General features: G+C 37.5%; 1 pseudogene; it reads right to left on the bottom strand.

Moving 5' to 3' along the window:
• Window positions 1–3,131: 3,131 nt before the first annotated feature.
• On the bottom strand, window positions 3,132–5,682 carry LOC107479514 (pentatricopeptide repeat-containing protein At4g21300-like; annotated as a pseudogene).
• Window positions 5,683–9,180: the final 3,498 nt, after the last annotated feature.

The raw sequence follows: 9,180 nt of genomic DNA, 5'->3' as shown, positions 1-9,180 counted from the left end.
ACGAAGCCAGCATTGAAATAACCATTTGAATGATTCAATTTCTTCGTTCTTCATCAAAGAGCATCCGAGAAGTGTTGACTGACCGTGGTGATTCACCCCGACAAAAGAACCACAGACCAAATTATACCTGAAACGAATTGCCATGGTCCAGAATGCAAAATCATTAAGTACACCCAACAAATGCTTAGAATACACCCAATGAAACAGCCAATATACACCTCTACCGCAGTTCGGAAACATTCCGCACTTCCCTGGTAATGTAATTCCTCACGTTCTTTTCGATAAAATTTAACTCGCGGTGACCCCCGGCAGCCGCAACAAATGATTGGTAGGTTTTGCTTGGTCTGATACTGGCCTCATCGTTATTCTCTATCGTACGACGAATGGACATGCTTAGTTCCCTGTGCTGTTTGAGCATCTCTGCTTTGCTTGGACAGCAGGGGTGTGAATGATCCAGCACAACCTTTGAAATGATCCAAGCACCGACATCCTTCAATGTGTGTATATAAATTCTTGCAGGACAGTTTAAACCGGCTGTCGGATTGGTCTTCTCGGTTGGAGATATTTTAGATTTCCATTTTCCCTCTCTGCTACATGTAATCAGTTGATTCTTAATCTCGTTTCCCTTCCTATTTGTGCACCGAACTCTTGTAGAGAAACCTGCAGCCTTGGCGTAGTTCCTGTAAAATTTTCCGGCATCTTCAAGGGTCCTAAAGGTCATTCCGACCTTCGGAACAAGCTCGTCATCAACAACAGAGAGAGGCTGCATAATAAACCGTGTCAGAACTGTGAATACACCCATAGATATGATACAAATACACCCAATCATGTCTTATATGATACACCCGAACCGAAACAACTCAACTACAGAATGACCTTTAAAGCCATAAACTATCAATACACAGGCTGCAGAATACACCATGTCAAAAACTAAAAACACACCCAATCATGTCTGATATAATACACCTGAACAACAACAACTCAATTAAAAATAACAAAAAACCAGTAAAGTGTATATACACCCACACTTATAGCTAAAATACACCCAAAGAAGAGATTGATCTACACCCGAGCGTCTGCTATAAATTCCAGATAATTAAACTACACAATGCTATACAAATTACTGTAAATCAAACCTCAGGAACTTCGTTAGATTCAAATTCATAATCCACATCGCCTGGATTCAGCGCAGAATCTGAGCTTGAAGGATCCATTATCTTCAAAACGAGTTCGAACTTTAGATCCATTATCTTCAAAACGAGTTCAAACTTTGATTTCAGAAAACAACAAATCAGAATAGAAAACGAAGCTCGAGTTGCAGAGAGAGAAAAAGGTAACGTAAACGAAGAACATACCATTGAGAAAAGGAGAGGAAAAGATCGATGGAGAAGAATGAGGGAAGACGCGCGAGAAGAAGAACAACCAAATCTCAAAATAACGAAAACGAAGAAGGAAACAAATATTTTAAATTTGGAAGTTAGATATACGCGGCATATTATATAGCGCGTGTAATCAACGTAGCTGGAGGAGCGAGTATCTTAAATTTATTATTTAATAAACTTGTAAAGCATACAAGCCCTAATGGCTTGTATGCAGAGCTTTTCCGATAGTGATTAGTGTCTAACTCAGTTGACCAAGTCTAAGCATTAAATATAAAGTATCTGAATAAAAAAAAAATTACTAATCGGATTTATGATCTTAGTTTGAGTTAATTTTAAGTCAATTTTAAAGTAGCTGCATAGAGAGAATGAAATGGTACATGAAAAAATAAAATAACGTCACCACCTTAAGCTTCTGGTCATAATTCAAACAACTTTTGTGCTAAAAACGTAGGGCAGAGGCATTTAACTCAATATGGCGCCCCAAATCATTAGTGGACTCTTTTGTGGTATTTATCGACACATATACAATGTTGCTACTCTTTCAGAATTTCCTTAATTCAACTTACACTTAATAGGTTGATGTGTCTACATTGGATGCATTCCTTGTGTGCCGTTTCCTTAATCCTTATAAAATATGCTATGCTTGTTTGTATCTTCCTAGTCCATGTCTCTTCATAAGTTCTGAGCTTCTCTTCCTTTTCATTCTCTCGTTTTCCTTTTCTCTCAAACTTCACTCCATTTTCTCTCTCAATTATTTTATCTGACTACTCTGCAATTAGTTGCCTCTGTGGTTCATTCATGGGTGAATAAGTATGTTATTTGTTGTAAGTGTTGTCTTTAAATTTTATTATTTCAAGAAAAGGACAAATAAATCTTTAATCTTTTGTTGGAGAAACAAATTGTTTCCTAATCAAAAAATACAAAAAGGTCTATCACTTCTTAAAATACAAGAAATTTTGGTTCTTCCTCGTCCATTTTGTCCTATAAACTATAATGACCGTCGACTGATGTGTCCGTTACAAGTTTGACATGACTGTAATATGCGACATAGGATTAGTGTTAAAATAATCTGTGTTAGAGTTTATACTTTGTTAAAATACTGTTAATTTGGTTTAAATACCATTAGATAAATTAAATTTATACTAAAAGAATTAGTGGTATTAGTGATTATTTTTTAATAAGAAAGTGATTGTTGATGTTGCACTATTTAACTTCTCAGGAAGATGATACATTTGTTCTGTCGGTGGAAATTTTATTAAAAACTCCAGTAAAGATTTCCAAACATAATATTTTCAGAAATATAATTTTTTAGAATGTATTTCTTAACCTTAAATCAAACGATCACTAGTACTTTTTTAAACACTTTAGCAAAAGGTTAGATGAAGATTAATAAAATTTTTAAATATATTCATGTTTGTTAATAATCAAAATTCAAGAAACATTCAAAGCTAACAAGGTGTTTTTGAGAGACTTGTTTGATTGGCAATTTGTGTTTGTTTGTCAAGGTATTGTTGCTTTAGATCCTTTTGTTTGCTATTGTGTTATCTCCATGTATAACCCTCTGACTTTGTAGTTACTCTCTCTGGAGGGTATCGCGTCTTCTAAACTAATCGATAAAAATATAAAATATAAAATAAGAAAAAAAAATGAAATAAAAAACAACCCAAAAGATGTAACTCGTAATGGAGTGATAATACTTTAGTAATAACCACATGAAGTGGTATTGTTGGGACGACAAACAAAATTGAATTGATGATCACTAGTTTCAATTTTCAAATATCAGCATGAAAGAATACAAATTAGTCCAATTTTGGGACTACAAAAAAATTGAATTGATGATCACTAGTTTTAATTTTCCATTATCAGCATGAAAGAATACAAAATTGGTGGCTAATATTTAGTATACACCATTTTTATAATAATATGGATTACATAGAACAAAACTTTTGCTCTTGGTGATGCTTGGAATATAGACATTAGTTGTTTCCATTCAAGTTTTTACAACGACTTGTGGATGCAGTAGAAGGTATGGTTGAGGAACATAACCCTGTTTTTTTAACTCAAGGAGAAGACTCTCCAGAATCAAATAGATCTCAAAAGATTGTGGGTGACTACCATCAGCAGCAGAAAACATATGGGTGCTGCCATTCACATCAATCCAGCTGTATCCGCATATTTTCTGAACTCCTTTTTCCTTCATTCGACTTCGAATCTTAAGAACATCTGACCACTCCCCTGCACCGGCATGTACATTCGAAAGCAATACATAGTACCCCGAATTTTGGGGGTCTAACTCCAGAAGATGTTCGGAAGCTAGTCTGGCCAACTCAACATTGCCATGAACCCGACAAGCTCCTAGTAGTGTCCCCCAAACACCTGCGTCCAGAGCAAGCGGCATGCTCTTTATAGTATCGAATGCCTCGTGCAAACGACCAGCTCGGCCATACAAATCTACCATGCATGCATAGTGCTCCATCTTAGCACAAATCCCATAACTTTCAGTCATGCAACGGAAATATGATATGCCTTCATCAACTAGGCCAGCATGAGCACAAGCAGATATTATAACAAGGAAAGTAACGTGATCCCGGTGAATCTCGGCTTTTAACATTTCATGGAATAGCTCGAGACATTCCCTGGGGCGACCATGGTTTCCATAGGCAGCAATGATGCTATTCCATGAAATTTCATTCCTTCCAGTACATCAGGTCAAACACATACTGAGCCATGGCTAATTTTCCACATTTAGAATACATGTCTATCAGTGCACTTGCAACAATAGTGTCAGAAGTAAATGCATTTCTTATCACAAAGCCGTGCATCTCTTTCCCAGAATAGAGTGCCGGTATATTTGCACTTGCAGAAAGCGCAAACCAGCAGCCATGGTCAGGCAATTAGGCACCATTCCCTCCTGAACTAACCACCTAAAAAATCTATAACATCAATATACAGACCATTAAGTACATAGCCCGAGATCATAGCTGTACAAACTGCAACATCAACTGAAGTATTCTGCTGGAAAATCTTGCATGCCGTATCCACGTCCCTATTCTTTAAGTATACGTCAATAAGTGAACTCTTTAAATAAACATCAAAAGGAATCCTGTGCCGGACTATATAACCATGAATTTCTTTACAATGTTTGGTACTACTACTACCAGATTCAACAATAGAAGGAAGGAAACTTGCAAAAGTGATCAAATCTGGTTTGACACTAGCAGAGATCATTGCATTAAATAAAGTTAAGGCCTGCCAATCCATTTTGCACATATCCAGCAATCAACCTATTCCAAGTAACTGTATCAGTCTGTGGCATTGAATCAAATAACCTACGTGCATCAACAAGGTTACCACATTTGGAATACATGGAAAGTAGTGTGTTTGCTACCTGCGAATCATGCTGGAACCCACAACCAATAACAAGACCATGAAGCTGAGTACCAACATAAAACATCCCTCTTGTAGAGCATAATGATAACATACAAGTAAAAGTTACTGAATTGGGCTTGATATAACAATTCCTCATTTCCTGAAAAGTTTCTATTGCATTGTTAAAATCACCGCTAGTTACATAACCATTTAGCATGACATTCCACGAAACGCAGTCTCTTACAGACAATTCATCGAACACTTGCCTTGCATCACAAATACACCCATTATCTGCATACAACTTGATCAAGGCACTACCAACAAACAAGTCCACATCGATCCCGATTGACCGAATTGTGTTATGCACCATCTTACCCAATGCAACATTATTTGAACCACCACAAGCTTTTATAATGTAAGGGAAAGTGTATTTATCAGGTGAGACTCCACTACCAAACATCATGAAGTAAAACAACAATGCAAAATCATGCCACCCCAACATCACAAACTCTCTTATCATCCAATTCCAGGGAAGTGCATAGCCCAACTCAAGCCTGAAAAACAAGTTCCTAGCATCCCTGATGCTACCACAAAGAACATACAACCCTGCAATTCTTGAACCCAACACATTGATATCACTCATTCCACAAACAGTGACCCGAGCATGAATTTGCTTGACCTGTGGAAGCAGAGAGGAATCAGAACAAGAACGGAACAGAGACTCCAATTGGGTTGTCAGAGGCTCTGGATGTTGTTGTGCGTTTGGAAAGCGGTGTTTTGGGATGGCATAATTGTAATTATCAGCGTTGATGAGTCTGGATTCACTCCCCTCCCAATAAAATTGATGAATCTGCTCCTTGGCAAACGTACCAAAATTATCGTCAAGTAATAACCCACAGTGGAGTGGAATCGTATCCAAAGAGATTGGTAGATTTAAACAATTTTAATTAATTAGTGAATTAGTCAAGTTTAAACAGAATAAGTTGTGAGTGCGAAATTATAAATGGCAGAAACATAAATGACGAAAGAATAAAGGAAAGCAATAAGGTGCAGAAATAGAAATGGCAAGAATGTAAAAGGGAGTGGGAATTTGCAGAATGTAAATGAAAGCTATAAAAGAATGGTAGAGATAAGAATGGAGAAATTCATTGAGATCAGGAGATATTGTCTCTTTGGATTAAATTCAGCTTATATCCTCTTCAATCATGCAACTCGTTGACCTCTTGGCAATCATGATTGATTGAGCCACAATCCCTTGGCGACTCAATCTCTCAGATCTTGATCAATACCCAATTCTTTGGTCTAATTGCAAATGAAGAGAGATATGCTTGGTCTCTGATTATACCACACATCCTTGTAGGTCCAGGTAGAGGGAGGATTATAGGTCACCATATCCAAACACCAAAACCCAGATCCTACTAAAGTGTGAGAAGGGATTTCTAGCATGGTTTTTTGTTTCCTTTTCCAAGGTTTCCATGAAACCCACTTTGCATTCAACATCTTTTTCAAGATGATTGAACACTAAGCATGAAGAACAAAATTCCTTCTAGCAAATCAAAGAGAAGATGAAGAGAAGAAGAAATTCACTAAGAAAGTCACTAATGTCTCCCACCTAGCACTTTTGTTTATTGTCCTTAAGTTGGACTTATGGGGAGCTCCTCTCAAGGTGGCTTGTGCTTGAATTCATCTTGGAACTCCTGATAAACCCCAAGTTGACGGTTTATCTTGTATTGAATTTAGAGTATTTTGATGACCTTTTCTCGCATTTAACCTATGAATTAGCATGGTTTTGTAATCTCTCCCGTACTCGTGCTTAAGTGTAAAAACATGCTTTTTAAGCCTTATTTTGATGAATTCTAATTCCACTTTGATCCCATAAGATGCCTTGATGTGTTTGCTAGTAATTCCAGGATTGAAATAGGCTAGACATGGATCAAAGGGAGCAAGGAAGGAAGCATACAAGTGGAGAGAAGCATGAAAAGTCAAAGAAGTGAAATCAGCCAAGCACGCGCACGCGCACAAGGCGCTCGCGCGCACATTGCAGAATCGGCCAGGGGCGCGCACGCGTACCGTGCGCGCACGCGTCGAAGTCGGCACATGACTTCATTAAAGCAACACGTGCCTGGCGATTTGGAAGGGTTTCTGAACCCATTTTGGCGCCAATTGCTGATAGAAAGGAATAAAAGGATCAAGGATTGAAGGGGAAGACAATCTGGGAATCATTTTTGGCATCATTAGGATTAGGATTAGTTAGTTTTAGAGAGAGAAGCTCTCACTTCTCTCTAGAATTAGGATTAGGTTTAGGTTAATCTCTCTTCTTAGATCTAGGTTTAATTCATGCTTTGATTCACTTTTCTTTTATCAAGTCTTAATCTTCCCCTCTTCCTCTTTCTAGTTATGGGCTTTAATAATTGTAATTCTTCATTTTGTTTTGGATAGATTGTTGTTCGTTTGTTTTCTTTCAATAATGCAATTTGAGGTAATTCATGATAATTGTGATTTCCTTGATTGTTGTTGTTCATTTCTTTGCAATAATTGTTGTTAGATTTTATTCTTGTTATCAATTTACTATGCTTTCCTTATATGCCTTCCAAGTGTTTGATGAAATGCTTGGTTGGATTTTACTGAAGGTTTTGTTCCTCTTGGCCTAGGTAGAGTAATTAGTGACTCTTGAGTTATCTAATTCCCTTGTTGATTGACAATTAGAAGTTGCTAATTGATTTGAATGCCTCTAAAGCTAGTCTTTCCTTTAGGAGTTGATAAGGACTTGAGGAATCAAATTGATTCATCCACTTGACTTTCCTCCATGGTTAACTAAGTGGGAGCAATGGATAATTTGTCATCACAATTGAGGAGGATAACTAGGATAGGACTTCTAGTACTCATATCTTGCCAAGAGCTTTGCTAGTTGTTAGTTTATTTTCTTTGCCATTTATATTTCTTGTCTAAAATCTTAAAAACCCCAAATATAACTCACAACCAATAACAAGACATTTTATTGTAATTCCTAGGGAGAACAACCCGAGGTCCAATACTTCAGTTTATAAATTTTAGGGGTTTGTACTAGTGACAAACAACTTTTTGTATGAAAGGATTATTGTTTGGTTTAGAAACTATACTTTACAACGAGAATTCATTAGTGAAATTCTAAACCGTCAAAAATCCAATCATCAAAAATGGCGCCGTTGCCGGGGAGTTGCAATGGTGTTATGTTATTGGTTATTGTATATATGTGAATAGTGTGAATATCTTGCTTTTTGCTTTAATTGCTAGTTGTAGAGTTTTGTTTCTCTTGTTTTCTATTAGCTTTTGATTTTTATTTTCTCTTGCTACCATGAATTCTCACTTTGGCTATGAGTGTGATTACAACTATGTTGTAGGAAATGAGAACTTCAATGAGGATATGTATCAAGGATGGGACAATCAAAGGTGGGAGGAGCAATGCGCATATGATCAATCTTCATGGTAACAACCCCACCAATGCACTATGAAGAAGAGCCATTCTATGACGCATATCAATCCAATGGCTATAGTGAATCTCCTTGTGACTTTCAAGAACCACCACCATATGCCTATGAACCATACCCTCAACATAACTCTCAACCATACTCACAAGCCAAAGCCCTTTCTTACCAACCACCTTCATATGACCCTAATCCATATCCACCATTCCAACAACCATATGAGCCATATGAACGACACATAGAGCCACCACCACTCCAACATCAATATTTTCAAGAGCCACCCCGTCCATATTATTACCAAGATGAACCACCTCCAATAAATGAAATTTTTCAACCACAAGATGAATACTACTTTCCACCACAACTTCCCATGGAAGAATACTAATATCCATCGATCCAAGAGCCACATGATCCTAATCATATTATCCAAGAGGAACAAGAGTCAAGGGATCATCTCAAGGAAGCATTGGATCAATTTCAAGCAACCATGGAGTGTGTTGTGCAACAAGTGAAAAGAGTGGAGAATATTGAACCACCACAACTCTACCAAGAAAAACCACCTTCCTATTATAAACCATTTCCCCAAAATGATGAACCCTTCCACCCACCCCAATCTCTAATGGATAAAATCCTTGGTGTTCTTGTTCAAGGGCAAGAAGAGATGAAAAGGGATGTGCAAAATTTCATGGCCGCCTTGGATGCGGTAACAAATCAATTAGCCTCCCAATGCTTGAACACTCAAGGAACTCCCACGGCTACATGTGGAGAATCGAATGAAGAGCATAGCATGAAGGAGAGATTGGAAACTCCGGTGGGAAATGAAGGAAGTTGCTTTGTATTGGAACAATTGGAGGAAGCTTTAATTGTTGAAGACAAGGAAGAAGTGGTAGAAGACTTAGGAGATGCAGAGCCTCTATGGGAACATAGAGTTGAAGAAAACCCCTCCAAGATGATTGAAATTGATA

Source organism: Arachis duranensis, chromosome 3 (genome assembly GCF_000817695.3).
Source record: "Arachis duranensis cultivar V14167 chromosome 3, aradu.V14167.gnm2.J7QH, whole genome shotgun sequence".
In the NCBI taxonomy this organism is placed as follows: Eukaryota; Viridiplantae; Streptophyta; class Magnoliopsida; order Fabales; family Fabaceae; genus Arachis; species Arachis duranensis.
Note: the sequence above shows the minus strand (reverse complement) of the source record. Positions and strands in the feature narration are given on the sequence as shown.